Here is a 22,002-nt window from a genome sequence, read left to right on the forward strand (position 1 = left end):
TAGCCATGTTGTTTATGCTCTTGCTTGCAGAACACTAGTCTTTAAATTTATTATTTTTTTAACATGTCAGCATTCATTATCTTATCTTCATCACTTTTCAAGCACTAAATATGTAGTAACATATTTACATAATGCATATTATAGAGGCTAATTATTTTGCATAATTACTCCTTCAGTGTTAGTGAATTTGCCAGGAATTGCAAGAGCTCCTCTGTAATACCTTTTGTAAGAAGTATTTACAGCCTTTGATCATACAGTATATTCTGAAATAAGCAGTTTACTTGGAAAAGAGAAGTTATTCTAATACTTTAACTGAGTTATTAAAAGGTTGTTATATTTAAATAAGATATGGTGGCCAGTGAGCAAGAAGTATGAGTGGATTGGGGGGCTCAGTGTTGTGGAAGAGCTGGCAAGGGGCACCTGATGATGGTTGTGGAGCCTTTCGTCAAGTCCTCAAATACTCTTGCAGTAAGTATCTTACAAGTATATAGAAAGGTTGTTCTGGAGACACTGGGAAGCTGGGGCCAAGTGGGAGGTGGGAGTGAGATTGCAGTGGGAGAGAAGAGTGTGGGTTGTTATTTCCTCTTGTTTGTATATTATTTTGTGCCAAGTGCAGTTGTGGGCAGTGAAGGACTAGTGCACAGGACATTACGTGGGACAGGAATAACCCATGTGCATGAACAAAAGAGGAGCCTGACAGTGGGCAGTATGTGCTGTAGAGGAGTGAAAAGGGTATGACAGTGGGCAGTATGCTCTAAAGAGTGCAGAGGGTATGACATGTGATGGTATCTGCAGGTAAGGAGGGTCTGGGAGGGTCAATATTGGTGGTAAAGTGCATTGAGCTTGATATGTGTGTGAGTGTGTGTGTGTGGGGGGGGGGTTGTTACTGTTGGTAGTGAGGTGTGTGAGCACTTGTTGATGTGTCCAGAGGAGTGAGGCATGCAAACATGGGGGCTAATTTTGTTGGTGAGGTGGTCAGGAGATGGAGGTGTGTGAGCAAGGGGTGGGTAAAAGTTGGTTTAGTGATGGGTGATGAGAGTACATTGGAGGGGATGGGGGTGGCAACTGCCATGGTAGGTGGTGAAGGGTCAGTGTAGGGCTGGAACAGTTGTAGTTACTGACAACATGAGGAGCTGGCACAGTAGTGGTATTAGGTGCTGAGAGAAAAGAGATGGGGTTTGTTGTGGTGGTAGTCATCAAAATGGTAATTCTTGAGAGTGGGATTAGTTAGAGAGATATCAGATACATGGCAAGAGAGCAGATAACATTATAGGGCAGTGTCAGGCATGATGGGTAGTATAGTCATAGGCAGTAAGAGTAGAATGGCTGGTGTGGTTCTTGGCACAAGCCCAGTGCTGGATAATTCAAGTGTGGGGGTTGCCTGTGCACTTGTAGGTGGTGAATGGGGGGCTTTAAGGTTGGCAGGGTGATATATGGAGAGCTAGTGGGGCAGGAGGGTAAGTGGTGAGAGTGGGGGGTAGGTAGTGAAAATTCAGGTGGTGTATTTCAGAGCAGTGTCATATGTGGTGGTGGGTGTGGTGTTATGTAATGTGAGTGGGCGGATGGGCATAGTCTGTTCGCAGAGCAAGCCTTTTACAATTACTTCCAGTGGGTTCCAGCTTCGCCACCTCTGGCAGTCTCTTCTCCTCTTTTCCACATTACTGACAGGTCAGAAGTTGATATTCTTCATGTTCCTATACCTCAAGAATTACTCCGCATCTGGCCACTCTTGACTAGAGCTATACTACACAGACAAAGAGTAGGATGCTGAGAACTGCAAGTGATATGCGGGGAAGATGGGGCTGTTACTTTGAGCTATGTGTTTACCTCAATAAATAAGGTGTGCTGTTTCTTGACATTAGTTTTTTTGCAGACAAATATGGAGTCTTCTATTACAGTGACTTCCAGGTAAAAATCATGCACCTTAAACAGATTGAAGACAGCCAAGATCACCTTCTTAATAGCCAGGCTCTAGATGATGGGATGAGAGATGCCCCGCAAGAAGGGCATTGGTTGCACATGAGATGCCTGGCCTAGCAGAATGGGAGAGGACACTCAAAGTGTACAGGACACTGGAGAAGAGCAATCCCCCTGAGGAAGACACATGATCCCTGTGTCAACACGCATTGGGGAGGGGACTGGATGGTGCAGGCAGTGGCAGCTTTGCTGGATGAGCAACCATGGGCAAATGAACGGACATACAGTCCTAATTGGATTATTTAAAGATCTGCTGGATATAGTGTGGTGCGCTATAAGCACCTTGGATGTGTGAGTACCCTGTATTAGGATTTTTAAAATAAATGTGTGATAAATGATAAAGCACTATGTAGCTTGTCTCTTTACATATGCACCGAGGATACACCCTTAGAATGGCTCAGGATCCTGCAGAATCCAGATATCACAGAACCCAGGGGTGGTTCAACAGCATATCTGACCAAACTTAATTGTGCGGTCACACACCGTGAGGTGAGAATAACCACTCTAGGGTGACACACTTTGGAGTTTGGAGCACTTTTCACAAGAATCTACTTCAACTGAACTTTATAAAGATATTGATGGACACTATTGATCACTTTAGTGCACTTCACGGACTGCACTTATTTAATTAATTATATTCTACATGCTGTCATAATTAACAATTATTTTCATATGGTATAGGAATTTTAACACTTTACATGTAATTTTGTACTTATTTATTGACTATATGATATACTTGATGATAAATAGCATTGTGTCACAAGGAATAGGATCCTGAACACTGGATGTGTAATTTTGTAAATAGATATAGGATACTTAGTTTGCAGAGTATAGCATGGCACATTGATTTATTATTTATATACACTTGAGCAGAGATATCCCCCCTTTAAATGAGTAAGGGGTACATACATTTAATAATTCACACAAATATGAACAGTAAATAAACACATCTACACAGTTTTTGGCAAGCCTTTTATTTAAAAAAAAAAGTCCCACAATGCAAATCTATTATCAGTGACATAATCCCGTAATGAATATCCATACCAATCATGATAAATTATGCCTGCCACACAGAAAGAAAACTGATGGAAACATCCAAACCCAATGAATGGTGAATGGTGGCATACATCTCCCAGGCCCCAATGCTAAAAGAGGCGGGATTTGCCTTTCTGTCAATTTAGTTCTTATGCTTACACTGCACAGTGAGGCTAATGACACAACTTTTTCTGTTACACTTAAGGAATTCAGTGGCTACTACAGCCTGCTGACTTGAGAATGCATGACCAACAGTATATTGTTGAGGTTATCTCTTTGTTCACTCTTTCTGCTTTTTTTTTTATAAATATATATTTTTCAATCACTGCAATACTGCATTATTACTTTAAGACCATTCCATCCCCTACAGTCTCTGCGCAAACCTTTATTAGGCCATGTATACATTTACGTTATATAACAAAAATATTTGTTACAACTGAGAAAAAAAAAAACTTCTGTTATATAAAAAGGTAATTTAATTGAAAAAATGAAAAGGCATTGCTGCCAATAAACCCTAAAGAAAACATACCATGAAGAATTATGCCCTGTACACGCGGTGGGACATTGATCGGACATTCAGAAAACAAAACACATGGATTTTTTTCGACGGATGTTGGCTCAAACTTGTCTTGCATACACATGGTCGCACAAAGTTGTAGGAAAATCCGATCGTTCTGAACGCGGTGACATAAAACACGTACGTTGGGACTATAAACGGGGCAGTAGCCAATAGCTTTCGTCTCTTAATTTATTATGAGCATGCGTGGCACTTTGTGCGTCAGATTTGTGTACACACGATCGGATTTTGTTGTCGGAAAATTTTATAGCCTGCTCTCCAACTTTGTGTGTCGGAAATTCCGACGGAAAAAGTCAGATGGAGTCCACACACAATCGGAATTTCTGACAACACAATCCGATCGCACTCTTTCCATCGGGAAATCCGACCATGTGTACAGGGCATTAGTCATCTCGCAAGGATCCTGAATTTTTTTATTTGGTGCACACATGCATATGCTATCAGAGCCATGGGTAGATTATTTATTTTACAAAAATAGGATGCTACTGTTCTTAAATTATGTTGGGTCATGTACATGATAGGCTAATTCTTCACTAATTCAAACTTTTACTTTCAGCACATGCATATTGCTTATAGATAATCTATGCATGGTAGTGTTTAATGTTTTAGTTATTATTAAAGAATTATCCTTTAGTTATTTTTTTTAACATTTAGATTCTTAAAATTATCGCTTCTAATCTTTGTGGTGAAATTAACCTCATCTACATTGCACATGGCATTAGATGCTTATTCATATTAAAGCTATCTAATATTTAGCTTTTCAGACAGTAATGATTATTCCTCTCACCGCCCTATCTTGATTGCTCTGTAATTAACAGTGGGGACGTAGGGGCCTCTCTTCATGTGACAGATATTTGTTTAAAAGACTACATTCTGCATACATTAACATTTCTTTATCTTTGGTGTCTCTAAAGTGAGGGTACAAGAAATATGGTGCAGTTACTAATATGGTCTACTGCAGATAAACACAAAGGTAAAGCACCTAGAGGACAGTTAAAATGAAACGTTGTTGATCTGTGTGCTTGGCATATAAGCATATTTTAATTGTATCTCTCTCTCCTTACTTAATTTAAGTTTAGGTTTCTGTTTACAGGTTTCTGTGTAGAGCTGCACCAGATATTGCACTCTCCAGTTTTAGTAAATACACCCCTATGTTTGTATTATTTTATATAATTTTCTGTAGTTTAACATTTTTCGGTTACAATTTTATAACTGCATAACAATATGATCTTTACAATAAGGCCCCTTTCACATGTGCGGACAGTATGTCCGTATTTCATCCATCTGTTTTCGGATGAAATATGGACATACATGCATCCCTATGGGATAACGGGTGTCAGCGGATGAATATCCGCTGACAACCGATATCATCCATCCCCGCTATCGTCCAATTCTGCAGACGGAGGAAAATCCTAATTGCAGACAGTCTGCAATTCTGCAGACGGTCTGTGTTCATCCGATCCCCCATAGGGAAGAGCGGAGATCTGACAGGGAGGTCCCTGCACAGGGGCGGATCATCACGGATCCCTCCCGTGTGAAAGGGGCTAAATGTTTTACCTTCCTAAATACACACAAAAGCATATGTATGTTATATACAATTGAGGGACAAAGAAGTTAAAGCAGCATATTTGGCTTGATTTTGTTTACAAGTTTTTTGTTGAAAAAAACAAAAAAATAACATATGGCGACCTTGGGTAACTCACTACATACATCCTCTTTTCGATGAATCTCTCCTGCTCCAAAGAAGGCAACTCTCTGGGCCCCATAACTACCATTCTCAGTGGACCACACCTCAGGTTTAATCCCAGTATATACCCCCAGTATATCCCCCCCCACCCTCACTATCTTCTATTTACCCCTCTTGTACTGACTTTCTGTGTTTCTTTCTTTTCTGACTCCCATGCTTGGTTACCATTTTACTCATGGTCTTCAATGCTGCTTTAGGGCTTGGAATAATTTCTTTGAAACTTTTTTTTTTCCTCTCCCTTTGGTTTGGCTACCTGTTTATGTATAACAGAGGTTTCTGTTTACAACTATTGTAATAGAGATTTTGATTCTTGCTTTACTGTAACTGCCTTACCTTAGTATGTCAGCTTGTACTGTTTCTCTATGGATCATTGACAGTTTTCTGTACACTTTCACCCTTGGTGTATTCAAACTTGTTGTCATGTTGCCAGTATAATGGCTCCAAGTGTATTTGTCCATGTTAAGCTAAACTAATAAAAACCATTGAACAAGAAAAAAATCTGGCAAAATTCTCACCAGTCATACTGTGGTGTAATACAACTGGTATAAAATTTTCCAGGACTAAAATGTTGTGGAAAGCCTGCTTGCCAAAACCTTTGCCAATCCTCAGGTCCAGCAGTTAAATCAGTTATATCTCCCATTGGGATTAGTAACAGGCATCCATTTAACAAAAGCTATAGAAGAAAAGGTTAAGGATATTAGGCTTTAGAAAAAGGATTGGAATAAGATCTCTATTAGAACGTTGTCAGTCAGAATGGTGATAAGCTGTGGAGTAAGAGTGAATGAATAGATTGCCTTACTTTTATGTATCGGAACTGTTCATATGGCAGTATATCATGGCTACTGCATAATTGTTGGATGGACACAATTGAGAAGTGAAAAGATTTCCCTGAAGCCATGTTCAGACCACCAGCAGAATTGCACGGGACTGTCCAGACCTTGGGAAAAAGCAGACAATTAGGTAATTACAATATAAGAAGGAATGGGCAAGCAGGGCCAGAAGAGTATTTAATGGAGTCCCAAATCCTAAGCGTAAACAACAGAATTGGGTTGAGGGATCTTAAACTGAGGTGTGGGGCAATCCAAAGAAGATAGGACGGATAGATAGGATAAGAATCAGAAATGTCTATATGAGCCCATAGGGGGAGGTCACTAGTGATGCAAAGATGAGTTAAAGGAGTTTTATTGGCAGCTAGATAATAGTACATGTAAGGGACCACCAGTCCCCAAGGAAACTTAGGGGCAAACATAATGGATTTTTGACCCTGGGCCTGGAGAAAACCTAGATAAAAGTAAAGAGCTTTCATGCTGAATTTCAATAATGTGAGAGGGTATAGAAACTGGAAGGCATATAGCAATTTCAGAAGGTGTGTCATCTTGGACTGATGAATGCTCAAATCCAAGAAGAGAGTGAAATGGTCCATCAAAGTTTGGTAAAGAAACATGTGGGGAGGTAATGGACAGTAATATATTATCCATGAACAGTGATACCTTTTAGTGGGTACCTGCCTTTTCAACCCCTTTCACTTTCGGATGTGTACAGATTGCTTCAGCCAAATATTCAAGATCACATATAAATAATAATAGTGAACGAGGGCAGCCTTAAAGTGGTGTTCCGGCCAAAATTACACTTTTTAAATAAAAATACCCCTATAATTAGGGATGAGCCGAACACCCCCCAGTTCGGTTCACACCAGAACCTGCGAACGGACCAAAAATTTGCACGAACGTTAGAACCCCATTGACGTCTATGAGACTCGAATGTTCAAAATCAAAAGTGCTCATTTTAAAGGCTAATTTGCTTGGTATTGTCCTAAAAAGGGTTTGGGGACCCGGGTCCTGCCCCAGGGGACATGTATCAATGCAAAAAAAACTTTTAAAAACTGCAGTTTTTTCGAGAGCAGTGATTTTAATGATGCTTAAAGTAAAAAAAAAAGTGAAATATTCCTTTAAATATCGTACCTGGGGGTGTCTATAGTATGCCTGTAAAGTGGCACGTGTTTCCCGTGCTTAGAACAGTCCCTGCACAAAATGTCATTTTCAAAGGAAAAAAAGTCATTTAAAACTGCTTGCGGCTTTAATGTAATGTCGGGTCCTGGCAATATGGATGAAAATCAGTGAGACAAACGGCATGGGTACCCCCCAGTCCATTACCAGGCCCTTTGGGTCTTGTATGGATATTAAGGGGAACCCCGCACCCAAATTAAAAAAGGAAACAGCAGTATACAGGCTCTGTACTCTGAACAGCAGTATACAGGCTCTGTACTCTGAACAGCAGTATACAGGCGGTGCAAACAAGACAGGGACTGTAGGTTTATTGTTAAGTGGAAACTGTTTGTAATTTTGAACCGGTACATTTTTAACGTGTTTAGCTCCAGCCAAAAAATCTATTTTAAGCTTTTTGGAAAACATAGGCAAGGGTTATCACCCCTGTGACATTTGTTTTGCTGTCTGTGCTCCTCTTCAGAAGATTTCACCTCACTTTTTGTCCCAATGACAAATGTTTTTTGAAAATTTGGGTTTTTTTGTGAAACAAGGATTGGTGATAAAGCATCAGTGGAAAGGAGAAATGTTTTTCCCATACTAACTCTTACAGGAGAGAATTTCCCTTCCTAGGGGTAGATTTCATCTCACTTGCTGTTGTCTCCTTCCGTTTGTAAGTAGGAGTCGTTTGTAAGTTGAATGTTTGATAGTAGGGGCCTGCCCTATATACTCAGCAGAAATTTGGGCCTTAGGTGTTGTTGTGGCCAACACTGTAAGCCCTCACAGGGCCCTGCTGTGAAATATTAGATCAAGAATTGTTATTACATGCCCCTGTTGAACAGGGGCAGAAAAATTGGGCCTTTGGTGGTGGTGTTGCTGGTGCCACAACACTGTAAGTCCTCACTCGCTCTTGGTGGACGCAGAAACGGGCCCTACTGTGAAAATATTAGATCAAGAATTGGGCCTTAGGCACTGGTGCTGGTGCCACAACACTGCAACCCCTCACAGATTCTCTAGTTGGAACACAGGAACGAGCCCTGCTGCAAAGTATTGCATCAAAAATTGTAATTACATGCCCCTGTTAAACAGGGGCTGAAAAATTGGGCCTTAGGCACTGGTGACGGTGCCACAACACTGCAACCCCTCACAGATACTCTAGTTGGAATTCAGGAACGAGTCCTGCTGCAAAGTATTGCATCAAAAATTGTAATTACATGCCCCATGAAAAAAATGGGCCTTAGGCGGCGGCACCCAGAACCAAAAATGTTCTTACAAGCCATCAGCGTGATCATTGAGGAGGAAGAGGATAATTTCTCAGGATAGTCACTCAGCATCAGCATAGGCAGTCTTTGAAGGGATCTGAGATTTCAAAAAAAAATATTCGGTTACATCAGCATCAGGTGCTTGGTAGCTGGTGGTGATCCAAGACTGATTCATTTTTATGAAGGTCAGTCGATCGACCGAGTCGGTGGACAGACGCACCCTGTGATAGGTTACAAAGCCTCCAGCAGTACTGCATGTGCGTTCCGAAAGAACGCTGGATGCAGGACAGGCCAGTAGCTCAATTGCATACTGTGCAAGCTCTGGCCAGTGATCCATCCTCAAGACCCAGTAATCCACAGGATTTTCGGTAGGAAAGGTGTCCAAGTCAGATCTTGCCCCTAGGTATTCCTGCACCATGTAAAACAGACGCTGGCGATGGTTTCTGGAACCGATCATACCTTGGGGTTGCGGACTAAAAAATTGTCTGAACGCATCAGTCAGACGGCCACCTTCTCCACCGCTCCTTCTTTGACTGACCGAAGCCTCAGCAACACGTTATCCAGAAACAGGAGTTTGTAACCTCCCAGTCTCTGGGAACGCGTTGCACAGACCTTTCTGCAAGGCCTCCCGAAGATGTTTCATCCTCTGCTCCCACTGCGATGGCAAGATAAGGTCCGCAACCTTACCCTTGTAACGTGGATCAAGGAGGGTTGCCAGCAAGTATTGGTCCTTCTCCTTGATACCACGAATACGAGGATCCTTACGCAGGCTTTGCAGGATCAGGGAGGCCATGCAGCGTAGGTTTGTTGAGGCATTCGGTCCGGAATCCTCTGAGTCACTAAGGATGACATGATCCACAGCCACCTCCTCCCAGCTACGTACAAGTCCATGTGTTTCTTGGGACTGATCCCTTAAAGACTGCTGCTGATGCTGAGTGCCAGGCTCCACCTCCATACTGACACAATCCTCCTCCCCCTTCCTCCTTCTCCCCCTCCTCCTCCTCTTCATGTGTGATCGGCGGGAACGCAGGAACACTGTCTGGATAAAGGGGGCCTTGAGAGCTAAGGAAGTCCTCCTCTTCCTGCCTCTGTTCTGCCTCAAGTGCCCTGTCCATTATTCCATGCAGCGTTACATAGTTACATAGTTACATAGTAGGTGAGGTTGAAAAAAGACACAAGTCCATCAAGTCCAACCTATGTGTGTGATTATGTGTCAGTATTACATTACATATCCCTGTATATTGCGGTCATTCAGGTGATTATCTAATAGTTTCTTGAAGCTATTAATGCTCCCCGCTGAGACCACCGCCTGTGGAAGGGAATTCCACATCCTTGCCGCTCTTACAGTAAAGAACCCTCTACGTAGTTTAAGGTTAAACCTCTTTTCTTCTAATTGTAATGAGTGGCCATGAGTCTTATTAAACTCTCTTCTGCAAAAAAGTTTTATCCCTATTGTGGGGTCACCAGTACAGTATTTGTAAATTGAAATCATATCCCCTCTCAAGCGTCTCTTCTCCAGAGAGAATAAGTTCAGTGCTCGCAACCTTTCCTCATAACTAAGATCCTCCAGACCCTTTATTAGCTTTGTTGCCCTTCTTTGTACTCGTTCCATTTCCAGTACGTCCCTCCTGAGGACTGGTGCCCAGAACTGGACAGCATACTCCAGGTGCGGCCAGACCAGAGTCTTGTAGAGTGGGAGAATTATCGTTTTATCTCTGCATTTGATCCCCCTTTTAATGCATGCCAATATTCTGTTTGCTTTATTAGCAGCAGCTTGGCATTGCATGCCATTGTCATCTACTAGGGCCCCCAGGTCCTTTTCCATCCTAGATTCTCCCAGTGTGCTCCAACAGGTGGACAAGGGGGACAGTGTCACTGATGCATGCACTGTCACTGCTCACCATCCTCGTGGCCTCCTCAAATGGTGACAGGACAGTGCATGCATCCCTGATCATGGCCCACTGGCGTGGGGGAAAAAAAACAAGGTCCCCTGATGCTGTTCTGGTGCCATAGTCGCACAGGTACTCATTGATGGCCCTCTGCTGCATGTGCAGCTGCTGCAGCATGGCCAACGTTGAGTTCCACCTGGTGGGCATGTCACAGATTCTTGGGCAGGTTAAACTCCTTTTGGAGGTCTGCCAGACGAGCACTGGCATTATATGACTGGCGGAAATGCACACAGACTTTCCTGGCCTGCCTCAGGACATGCTGTAAGCCCGGGTACCTGCCCAAGAACCGCTGCACCACCAAGTTAAGGATGTGAGCCAAACAGGGCACATGGGTCATTTGTCCCTGTCGGAGGGCAGAGAGGAGGTTGGTGCCATTGTCGCAAACCACCATTCCTGCCTTAAGTTGGCGTGGCGTCAACCACCTCTGAACCTGCCCCTGCAGAGCTGACAGAACCTCTGCCCCAGTGTGGCTCCTGTCCCCCAAGCACACCAGCTCAAGCATCGCATGGCATCTTTTGGCCTGCATACTTGCGTAGCCCCTTGAACGCCTAAGGAGCACTGCTGGTTCCGAGGACAAAGCACAGGAAGATGCCATGGAGGAAGAAGAAGAGGAGGGGGTGGAGGAGAGAGGTGTGTCACAATCATTAGTAGTGGCATTTTGGAGGCGTGGTGGCGGAACAACCTCCAACACTACTGCACCTTGTGCTGCATCCTTCCCAGCTGCCAGCAGAGTCACCCAATACGCTGTGAAACTTAGGTAACGTCCCTGTCCATGTCTGCTGGACCATGAGTCAGCGGTAATATGCACCTTACCGCTGACCGCCCTGTCCAGCGAGGCCAAGACATTGCCTTCCACATGCCGGTAGAGAGCCGGAATCGCCTTCTGTGAGAAAAAGTGGCGTTTGGATACCTGCCACTGAGGAACCGCACATTCCACAAATTCACGGAAGGGGGCAGAGTCTACCAACTGAAAAGGCAGCAGTTGAAGTGCTAGCAATTTTGCCAAGCTAGCATTCAACCGCTGGGCATGTGGATGGCTGGGAGCGAACTTCTTTCGGCGGTGCAGCAGCTGGGGCAGAGAAATTTGCCTGGTACAATCTGACGTCGGTGTACCGAAAGCAGATTGCCCACAAGTACTTGGCTGTGACACACCTAATTCTACACTTTCATTCCTCTCAGTGCATATATACACAGTGAGGACGGAAAGTATTCAGACCCCCTTAAATATTTCACTCTTTGTTATATTGCAGCCATTTGCTAAAATCATTTAAGTCCATTTTTTTCCTCATTAATGTACACACAGCACCCCATATTGACAGAAAAACGCAGAATTGTTGACATTTTTGCAGATTTATTAAAAAAGAAAGACTGAAATATCACATGGTCCTAAGTATTCAGACCCTTTGCTGTGACACTCATATATTTAACTTAGGTGCTGTCCATTTCTTCTGATAATCCTTGAGATGGTTCTACACCTTCACTTGAGTCCAGCTGTGTTTGATTATACTGATTGGACTTGATTAGGAAAGCCACACACCTGTCTATATAAGACCTTACAGCTCACAGTGTATGTCAGAGCAAATGAGAATCATGAGGTCAAAGGAACTGCCTGAAGAGCTCAGAGACAGAATTGTAGCAAGGCACAGATCTGGCCAAGGTTACAAAAAAATTTCTGCTGCACTTAAGGTTCCTAAGAGCACAGTGGCCGCCATAATCCTTAAATGGAAGACGTTTGGGATGACCAGAACCCTTCCTAGAGCTGGCCATCCGGCCAAACTGAGCTATCGGGGGAGAAAAGCCTTGGTGAGAGAGGTAAAGAAGAACCCAAAGGTCACTGTGGCTGAGCTCCAGAGAAGCATTCGTGAGATGGGAGAAAGTTGTAGAAAGTCAACCATCACTGCAGCCCTCCACCAGTCGGGGCTTTATGGTAGAGTGCCCGACGGAAGCCTCTCCTCAGTGCAAGACACATGAAAGCCCGGATGGAGTTTGCTAAAGGACTGAAAGACTCCAAGATGGTGAGAAATAAGATTCTCTGGTCTGATGAGACCAAGATAGAACTTGTTGGCCTTAATTCTAAGCGGTATGTGTGGAGAAAACCAGGCACTGCTCATCACCTGTCCAATACAGTCCCAACAGTGAAGCATAGTGGTGGCAGCATCATGCTGTGGGGGTGTTTTTTAGCTGCAGGGACAGGACGACTTTGGAGACGACTCTTTGGTTGCAACTCAGCATTCTCTCTCCTCCAAACACGACGAGTTGTGTTTCTACCAAACAGTTTTACTTTGGTTTCATCTGACCATATGACATTCTCCCAATCCTCTTCTGGATCATCCAAATGCTCTCTAGCAAACCTCAGATGGGCCCGGACATGTACTGGCTTAAGCAGGGGGACACGTCTGATACTGCAGGATCTGAGTCCCTGGTGGCATAGTGTGCTACTGATGGTAGCCTTTGTTATATTGGTCTCAGCTCTCTGCAGGTCATTCACTAGGTCCCCCTGTGTGGTTCTGGTATTTTTGCTCACCGTTCTTGTGATCATTTTGACCCCACGGGGTGAGATCTTGCCCCCCCCCCCAGATTGAGGGAGATTATCAGTGGTCTTGTATGTGTTCCATTTTCTAAGTATTGCTCCCACAGTTGATTTCTTCACACCAAGCTGCTTGCCTATTGCAGATTTAGTCTTCCCAGCCTGGTGCAGGTCTACAATTTTTTTCTGTTGTCTTTCGACAGCTCTTTGGTCTTCACCATAGTGGAGTTTGGAGTGTTACTGTTTGAAGTTGTGGACAGGTGTCTTTTATACTGATAACAAGTTCAAACAGGTGCCATTAATACAGGGAATGAGTGGAGGACAGAGGAGCCTCTTAAAGAAGAAGATACAGGTATGTGAGAGTCAGAAATCTTGCATGTTTGTAGGCGACCAAATACTTATTTTCCACCATATTTTGCAAATAAATTATTTCAAAAATCAGACAATGTGATTGTCTGGATTTGTTTCCACATTTTGTCTCTCATAGTTATACCTATGATGACAATTACAGGCCTCTCTCATCTTTTTAAGTGGGAGAACTTGCACAATTTGTGGTTGACTAAATACTTTTTTGCCCCACTGTGTGTGTGTGTGTATATATATATATTTATATATATATATATATATATATATATATATATAATGTCACCTTAGTGACACCCAAGTTGGTTCCAAGTTGGTTCCTTTTTAATTTTCCCCCAGATAATCTTCTCTCCATGATTTCTATTTTTTACCAAAGTGATTTTGAATTATGTTTAACACTTCAGAGGTGTCTGTATTATGTATAGATCTATACATCATTAAACTGTACTATATCAAACAAGTATTTGTATCTGATGTATCAAAATTATAAGTCTGTGTATTTGTGCTTTGGACTTTCTATGCCATGTAGCTAATAAACAAAGGTATTAAACAGAAAAGGACATAAATCCCCTGGAACACAGGATTCCATAAAAACAAAATGTCTAGTTGAGTAAGGAGAAATTGGAGTCTCTTTGAAGAATTTATTGCTTTCTGTGTCTCCATGAGGGAAATTTACCCTCACTTCCTGTCAAAGTGATAAGTGTCAGATAGGAAAAGAAAGATATGAGGAAAAGAGGAAGAATAAATACATCTTCCATATGAGGCAAGACACTATTTACAGTTTAACAGAAAATGTCCACACAGAAGAAGAGAAAATGAAACAGCGCTTGTGTCTTTTCTCCATGTTATCTAAACCAACAAAAAAAATAAGTAAATAACCTTTGGATAATATTAGACTTTAAAAACTTGTTTTCAATTATCTCATTATCAGTATATTAAATTTTGGCGACTGCCAAGAAGTTGTAAAATCTCTCAGCAGCAAAGAGATGTAATCATTGGTGTATAGGTAACTCGGAAGTCCAGCACTTTCAATACCCATGTTCTATACTGATTATACATACTGAGTTGGATATATCTAATTTTAGGTCAGACTGTCAATAGATAGCCTGATGTTATTAGCACATCTGTGTAAATTACCAGGCTAGATTTTGACATGGATAACATTGTAGCTTTTCTGAAAAAAACAGTATATACAAGAGCAAAATGCAGACAGAGCGAAGTGTTTATTGTAAAACATGATTCTTGCCAAATGTTATGTTTTTGCCACATGTTCTGTTTAAGAAATATCAAATAACATTTAAGGTACAGTATAATAAGCAATCTCTCCAAATGAAGTCAAGCCTCTCTCAAAACTAGACATAACATTGGCACTATCTACCCACTTCTGCTATTGGTGGAGTTTTGGCCAAATAAACCTAATGGATTTGGAGATGAAAGTCATTGAAGTTCTACAAGCCATTAAAGCTTTAAGGACAAAAAAGTCCCTGGCCCAGAGGGCTTTTATGTGCTTTTTTTTTACAAGAAAATGTCAGAAATAGTGGAACCCTATTAAACTAAATTATTTAATTAATTAATGTAATTGGTGGAATAATTACCACCAATCTCTTTACTCAATACAGACATTCAAATCCTTACTGGGGATGAGCTTCGAGTTCGAGTCGAACTTAAGTTCGACTCGAACATTGGGTGTTCACCTGTTCGTCGAACAGCAAATTTTATGGGATGTTCACAGCAAATTCAGCAAACACAGCAAATGTTCATTGCTGTATGATGATTGGCCAAAGCATACACCTGACCTGCATGCTTTGGCCAATCACAGCACGCTCCTCAGCGAGAGCCATAATTGACCAAGGGTAGGGTGACTTTGGCCAATCATGGCTCAGGGGGACTAAGTCCATGCCCCACACTTTATAAGGCTGCTTACACAGCACCCGTATAGTGTGTTATAGTGGACGGAGAGAGAGAGAGATTGAGCTATATTAGGCAGGCAGGTTAGTTAGTTAGTGGCAGTGTATTTGATATATATATATATATGTATATATATATATATATATATATATATATATATATATATATATATATATATATATATATATATATACAGTCAGACTGGTATATATATACAGTGGGAAGGAAAGTATTCAGACCCCCTTAAATTTTTCACGCTTTGTTATATTGCAGCCATTTGCTAAAATCATTTATTTTTTTCCTCATTAATGTAGCAGCCCATATTGACAGAAAAACAAACAGAGAATTGTTGACATTTTTGCAGATTTATTAAAAAAGAAAAACTGAAATATCACATGGTCCTAAGTATTCAGACCCTTTTCTCAGTATTTAGTAGAAGCATCCTTTTGATCTAATACAGCCATGAGTCTTTTTGGGAAAGATGCAACAAGTTTGTCACACCTGGATTTGGGGATCCTCTGTCATTCCTCCTTGCAGATCCTCTCCAGTTCTGTCAGTTTGGATGGTAAACGTTGGTGGACAGCAATTTTTAGGTCTCTCCAGAGATGCTCATTTGGGTTTAAGTCAGGGCTCTGGCTGGGCCATTCGAGCACAGTCACGGAGTTGTTGTGAAACCAGTCCATCGTTATTTTAGCTGTGTGCTTAGGGTCATTGTCTTGTTGGAAGGTAAACCTTTGGCCCAGTCTGAGGTCCTGAGCACTCTGGAGAAGGTTTTCATCCAGGATATCCCTGTACTTGGCCGTGTTCATCTTTCCCTCGAATGCAACAAGTCGTCCTGTCCCTGCAGCTGAAAAACACCCCCACAGCATGATGCTGCCACCACCATGCTTCATTGATGGGACTGTATTGGACAGGTGATGAGCAGTGCCTGGTTTTCTCCACACATACCGCTTAGAATTAAGGCCAATAGGTTCTATCTTGGTCTCATCAGACCAAAGAATCTTATTTCTCACCATCTTGGAGTCCTTCAGGTGTTTTTTTAGCAAACTCCATGCAGGCTTTCATGTGTCTTGCACTGAGGAGAGGCTTCCGTCGGGCCACTCTGCCATAAAGCCCCGGCTGGTGGAGGGCTGCAGTGATGGTTGACTTTCTACAACTTTCTCCCATCTCACGACTGCATTTCTGGAGCTCAGCCACAGTGATCTCTGGGTTCTTCTTTACCTCTCTCACCATGGCTCTTGTCCCCCGATAGCTCTCTTTGGCCGGACAGCCAGCTCTAGGAAGGGTTCTGGTCGTCCCAAATGTCTTCCATTTAAGAATTATGGAGGCCACTGTTCTCTTAGGAACCTTAAGTGCAGCAGAATTTTTTTGTAACCTTGGTCAGATCTGTGCCTTGCCACAATTCTGTCTCTGAGCTCTTCAGGCAGTTCCTTTGACGTGATGATTCTCATTTGCTCTGACATGCACTGTGAGCTGTAAGGTCTTATATAGACAGGTGTGTGGTTTTCCTAATCAAGTCCAATCAGTATAATCAAACACAGCTGGACTCAAATGAAGGTGTAGAACCATCTCAAGGATGATCAGAATAAATGGACAGCACCTGAGTTAAATATATGAATGTCACAGCAAAGGGTCTGAATACTTAGGACCATGTGATATTTCAGTTTTTCTTTTTTAATAAATCTCCAAAAATGTCAACAATTCTGTGTTTTTCTGTCAATATGGGGTGCTGTATGGGAGGGGACAAGCACCCTCCCCATGTTGAGGGCATTTGACCTGGTACAGTTCAGGAGGGGGCACTCTTTTGTCCCCCCTCATTTCCTGCAGCCTGCCAGGTTGCGTGCTTGGATAAGGGTCTGGTATGGATTTCGAGGGGAACCCTACACCATTTTTTTTACATTTTGGTGCAGGGTTCCCCTTAAAATCCACACTAGACCTGATGGGTCTGGTATGGATTTTGTGGGGACCCCTACACATTTTTTTTTTAAATTTGGCGCAGGGGTTCTAGTGTGAAATCTAGCGTGAATTGTGGTACTGCTTCCCTTTCCATATGCACCCAATCAGGTTTTGCAATCCGAGAGTAGATCACTGATATTTGGGCGAATTGTGCTGCTTGGTAATACTTGTGTAGGTTAGGTAATCCCATCCCTCCCTTGTTTCAGGCTCTAAAGAGGACCCCTTAGCTAGCCTGCGCCCCTTCGATCCCCAAACAAAGGCTATAATTTTTGCCTGAAAGCGTTTCAAATGGCTCATTTTAATAGGTATGGGAGCAAAAGAAATAGAGAATATGTGGAAGTAGTGTCATCTTTATAGTGTGAACCCTCCCTAGTCATAATATAGGTAGTCGAGACCATTCACGCAAATCCGATTCCAATTTGTGAAATATTGGCGGATATTTGGTTGCATATAGCTGATCTATCCTAGACGGTAAATGCACCCCTAGGTAGGGAATGTGAGAATCATGGCATGTAAAGGCGAAGTGGCTTTTTAGCCGGGAAACTAAGGAATCTGGTAGATTTATGTTACGGGCCTGCGACTTTAACATATTGACATGTAGTCCCGAAATTTTTCCAAAATCGTCCAGTAGGCGGCAGATGTTTGGTAGAGAGATTAGTGGTGATGTGATGAAGAGGAGCAGATCATCTGCAAAAAGAGTGAATTTGTGTGATTGTGGGCCACATTGTATGCCACAAATATCTGGGTGAATCCTGATCGCTATGGCTAAAGCTTCAATCGCAATCGCGAAGATTAGGGGGGATAGGGGGCAACCCTGTCATGTGCCTTTAGAGAGTGTAAATGGCTCTGAGTAGTATCCCTGAAGACGTACTGGCGCTTCGGGAATCAAATATAGTGCTATTAGAATGTTAGTGAACTGTCGGCCAAACCCCCAATACTGTAATATTTTGAAAAGATAAGGCCATGAGACAGGATTGAAGGCCTTGTGTAAATCTATAGATACTAAAAGTCCTTCTTGAGATTGCCCCCCATCCCAGCCTGATCTCAACAGTGAGTTAATGTCAATTGCCCATCTAATTTGAACCCCACCTGATCTTTATGTATGTATAAGCTTATGAAGGAGGACACCCGGTCCGCTAACAATTTGGTTAGGATCTTTAGGTCATTATTAATTAATGATATGGGCCTGTAGTTGCTAACCTCTCCCGGGTCTTTCCCTGGTTTTGGAAGCACTGTGATAAACGTTGAGTTAAGTGAGTGTTCCAGGGTCATTCCCTTCCTCAGAGTGTTAAAGAATCGTGCTAGATATGGGGACAGAATGTGTGCAAACTTTTTGTAATAGGGGTTGGGGAACCCATCTGGCCCGGGAGTCAACCTCCGTTTCATGTTTTTGATTACCAAGAGAACTTCTTCCACCATTATTGGAGATTCCAATCTATCGATATGGCGATCTTCCAGTTTGGGAATAGGTAAAGAGTCTAAAAAGGAGTCAATACCAGCCTGATCCTCCTGCGCCCCTCCGCTATATAAAGTTTTATAGAAATCATGGAAGGTGCTCATTATTTTCTGAGGGTTGTGTGTTCCAGATCTATTTAGGAGACATATTTTTAGTAAGGTAGTAGAGCGAAGTTTGGGAGTTAGACCAGCTGCTAGCATTAAATCTTAAATTTTATGTCTCATTTGGTAAAACCGGGCCCCGCTCCATCGTAAATTTTTCTCTGCTCTTGATGTAAGAGTAAGGTTTAAAGCCAGTCTGGCCTCATCGAGTTTGGCTGGCGGAATAGATTTAGGGTATCTTTTATGTTTCTTGCTAATAGTTAGGAATTCCTTTTCTAGTTTATCTATGTCTGCTTTATTTGCTTGTTTGATTTGGGAAGATATCTGGATAAGTTTCCCTCTGATGGTGGCTTTATGGGATTCCCACAGAGTTTCAGGGTTTATATCTTCCTTGTCATTTAGGGAGAAGTAGTCATTGATGGCTTTTTCAATTTCAATTGATCTTACCGGGTCACTAAGTATTGATTTGTTTCTTTTCATGAGGACTCTGGGCTCCTTGTATGAGAAGAAAAACCATAGAGTGGTCAGACCACACAGTATATCTTATGAATAATTTGTGTGCTAGGGGTATATGCGTGGTAGACAGGAAGATATGGTCAATTCTGGAAAAGGATTGGTGTGGGTGCAAAAAATGGGTATAGTCCAGAATTTGTGAATTGAGTTCTCTCCAAATGTCAATTACTTTATGTTGGTGAATGAGTCTAGCAATCCGTAAGCTTTGTTTGGATGGGCGGGTGTTTTGAGTACCCGGTGGGCGCTTTTTGTCAAGCCCCGAGTCGAAGGCTATGTTGGTATCTCCTCCCACCACAATTGTGCCTTCCAGCATGGGTCCCAGTTCCTGGAACATTTGTAAAAAGAATTTTGCGTGGCCTCGATTGGGTGCATAATAAGAAACAAAGGAGTAAAGTCGGTCATCCAACACTCCCTTGGTTAGGATGAATCTTCCATCCAGATCTTTATGTTCCAGCTGGAGTGTGAATTTCGATTTGTGTGAGAAAAGAATTGCTACACCCTTAGTCTTATTTTCCACATTAGCGAGGAAAAAATTTGGGAATTTAGGATGGATGTACTTGGGGCAATATGATCCAGGGAAGTGTGTTTCCTCTAACAAGATCACATCAATCTTTTGGTTATGGTAGCATTGAAACATTTTTCATCTTTTAATCTGGGAGTTCAATCCCTGTGTATTATGGGATACTATTCGTAGGGGTGAGGTCAGTTTATCAGCTTCAGCCATGGAGCAGATGGAGGGGGAGCTCAAGCGACATACTTACCTGTGAGCCTCGTGGAAGAGGTATATAGGATTTGTCCTGGTGTCTGGAATTCAAGTCAGGTAGGGAAAGGATGCAATAATTTTTGGAAGGACATCTGGAAGAAAGACAAGCATGAGCAACAGAAAGAGAGGAGAAAAGTAAGTAACAATGGTGAGAAGATATAACTAACTTCAGAAGGGAGGTGGGGCAAGGCCCCAACGCTCCCTTAAACAAAATTAAAGAGTCTTCTTCTGCCAGAGAAGAAGCAACCCTGTCCAGGGGAGAGTGGTAATCCATATCTCCTGTTCAGGCAGAGGCACCAATAGGCTGCTCTGACAGCAGCGCCTTTGTATTACAACGTATATGAAATGAAATAACCAAACAATAGAAATTTATGATAGTAACGCAAACAGCTTAATTGAAATAAAACTGCCTATCAAGGTGTGTAACCTGTTCAGACCCATATGGGATAAAGGGAGGAAAGGCTAACATGTGGGTGGTCAGAAGAGGATCAGCGGTGCTATGGAAAGAAGGTATAGTGGTATAATTCGGACATGGGGTCCCGTTAATCTTGTTACCAGTGTAGTTTCAATTGTGCGGTCCCTCCTGCTGAAATCAGCTAGGACATGCCCCACAATTAAAATAATACTAATTAAAAAAAAAAAGGGTGAAATCCCAACTACCATATCTGATACACTACATTTAAAGCATCATGTTTTAAAATATCTAGAACCAGTGTAGAACCCAAACAGACCTTTCCCCAAAATCCCTCCCTACCCTCAAAAAGTGGAAAAAATTGAAAAAGAGAAGGAGTGCAACAAGTGCTCCGAAGAGACCCAGCTGGGGCCATTCAAATGGGAAGGACCCAGAGCGAAAAAACAGTTTGAGCTCATCAAGCTTAGATAGTCAAACATAGTTAGGTAAATCACGTAGGGGAGGATTCCTTGGATCTCTTGGTTTTTGGTTTCTGCCACACCAGAGTGATCGGGCTCATGGGCATCTCTCATTTAGAGGATCCAGCAGCAGGTCCAGGTAAAGGAGAAGACGTGGTCTGAGTAATAAGTCCCAGATGAAGGAGGAGTTTTTCTCCTTCCTGAATAGGGATGAGCATCGCGTTAGAATCGAACGCATGTTCGACTCGAACAATGCCTGTTCGGTCATTCGCTGAATTAGGAATGATATGGGCCGTTTGCGCCAAATTCGAGTGGCGCTCACGGCCCATAGTTCACTGCGGCACCGCACTGCATTGCTGGCTTATGATTGATCAAGCATGCACTATGACCCACATACTTGGCCAATCACAGCGCTGTGTATACAGAGAGCTGTAATTGGCCAAAGCCAAGGAGGCTTTGGCCAATTATAGCTCAGGGGGTTTAGTACACGCCCCACAATATATAAGTGTATTCCTGCGTTGAGAGAGAGATAGACAGAGAGACAGTGTCATTTGATTTAAGTTAGATAGAGTAGGCAGGCGAGTCAGATAGCTGCACTTACAGTGTATTGTATATATATACATCCTAGGTGTTGTATAAATATATATATATATATATATATATATATATATATATATATATATATATATATATATATATATATATATACACTGTATTCAGTTTAGCTAGATCCATTCCTGTTATTCTCTTCCTACTACTGACAGGCAAGCAGGTGTTTTTACAGTATCTACAGCTACCTGAAGAAAATTGCTGGTGTTCTTCTGATCCTTTTAGTTCTATTAGCTACAGTATTTACAGTTAGTGTAGTGCATCCTCTGCACAGTGTGCATCTAAAGCTACCTGACGAAAATTAGTGGTGTTCTTCTGATCCTATTAGTACAGTACCGCAGGCAGGTGCAGTATTTACAAGTTAGTGTAGTGCATCCTCTGCACAGTGTGCACCTAAAGCTACCTGA

The sequence above is a fragment of the Aquarana catesbeiana genome, linkage group LG03 (genome assembly GCF_042186555.1).
Source record: "Aquarana catesbeiana isolate 2022-GZ linkage group LG03, ASM4218655v1, whole genome shotgun sequence".
Lineage (NCBI taxonomy): Eukaryota > Metazoa > Chordata > Amphibia > Anura > Ranidae > Aquarana > Aquarana catesbeiana.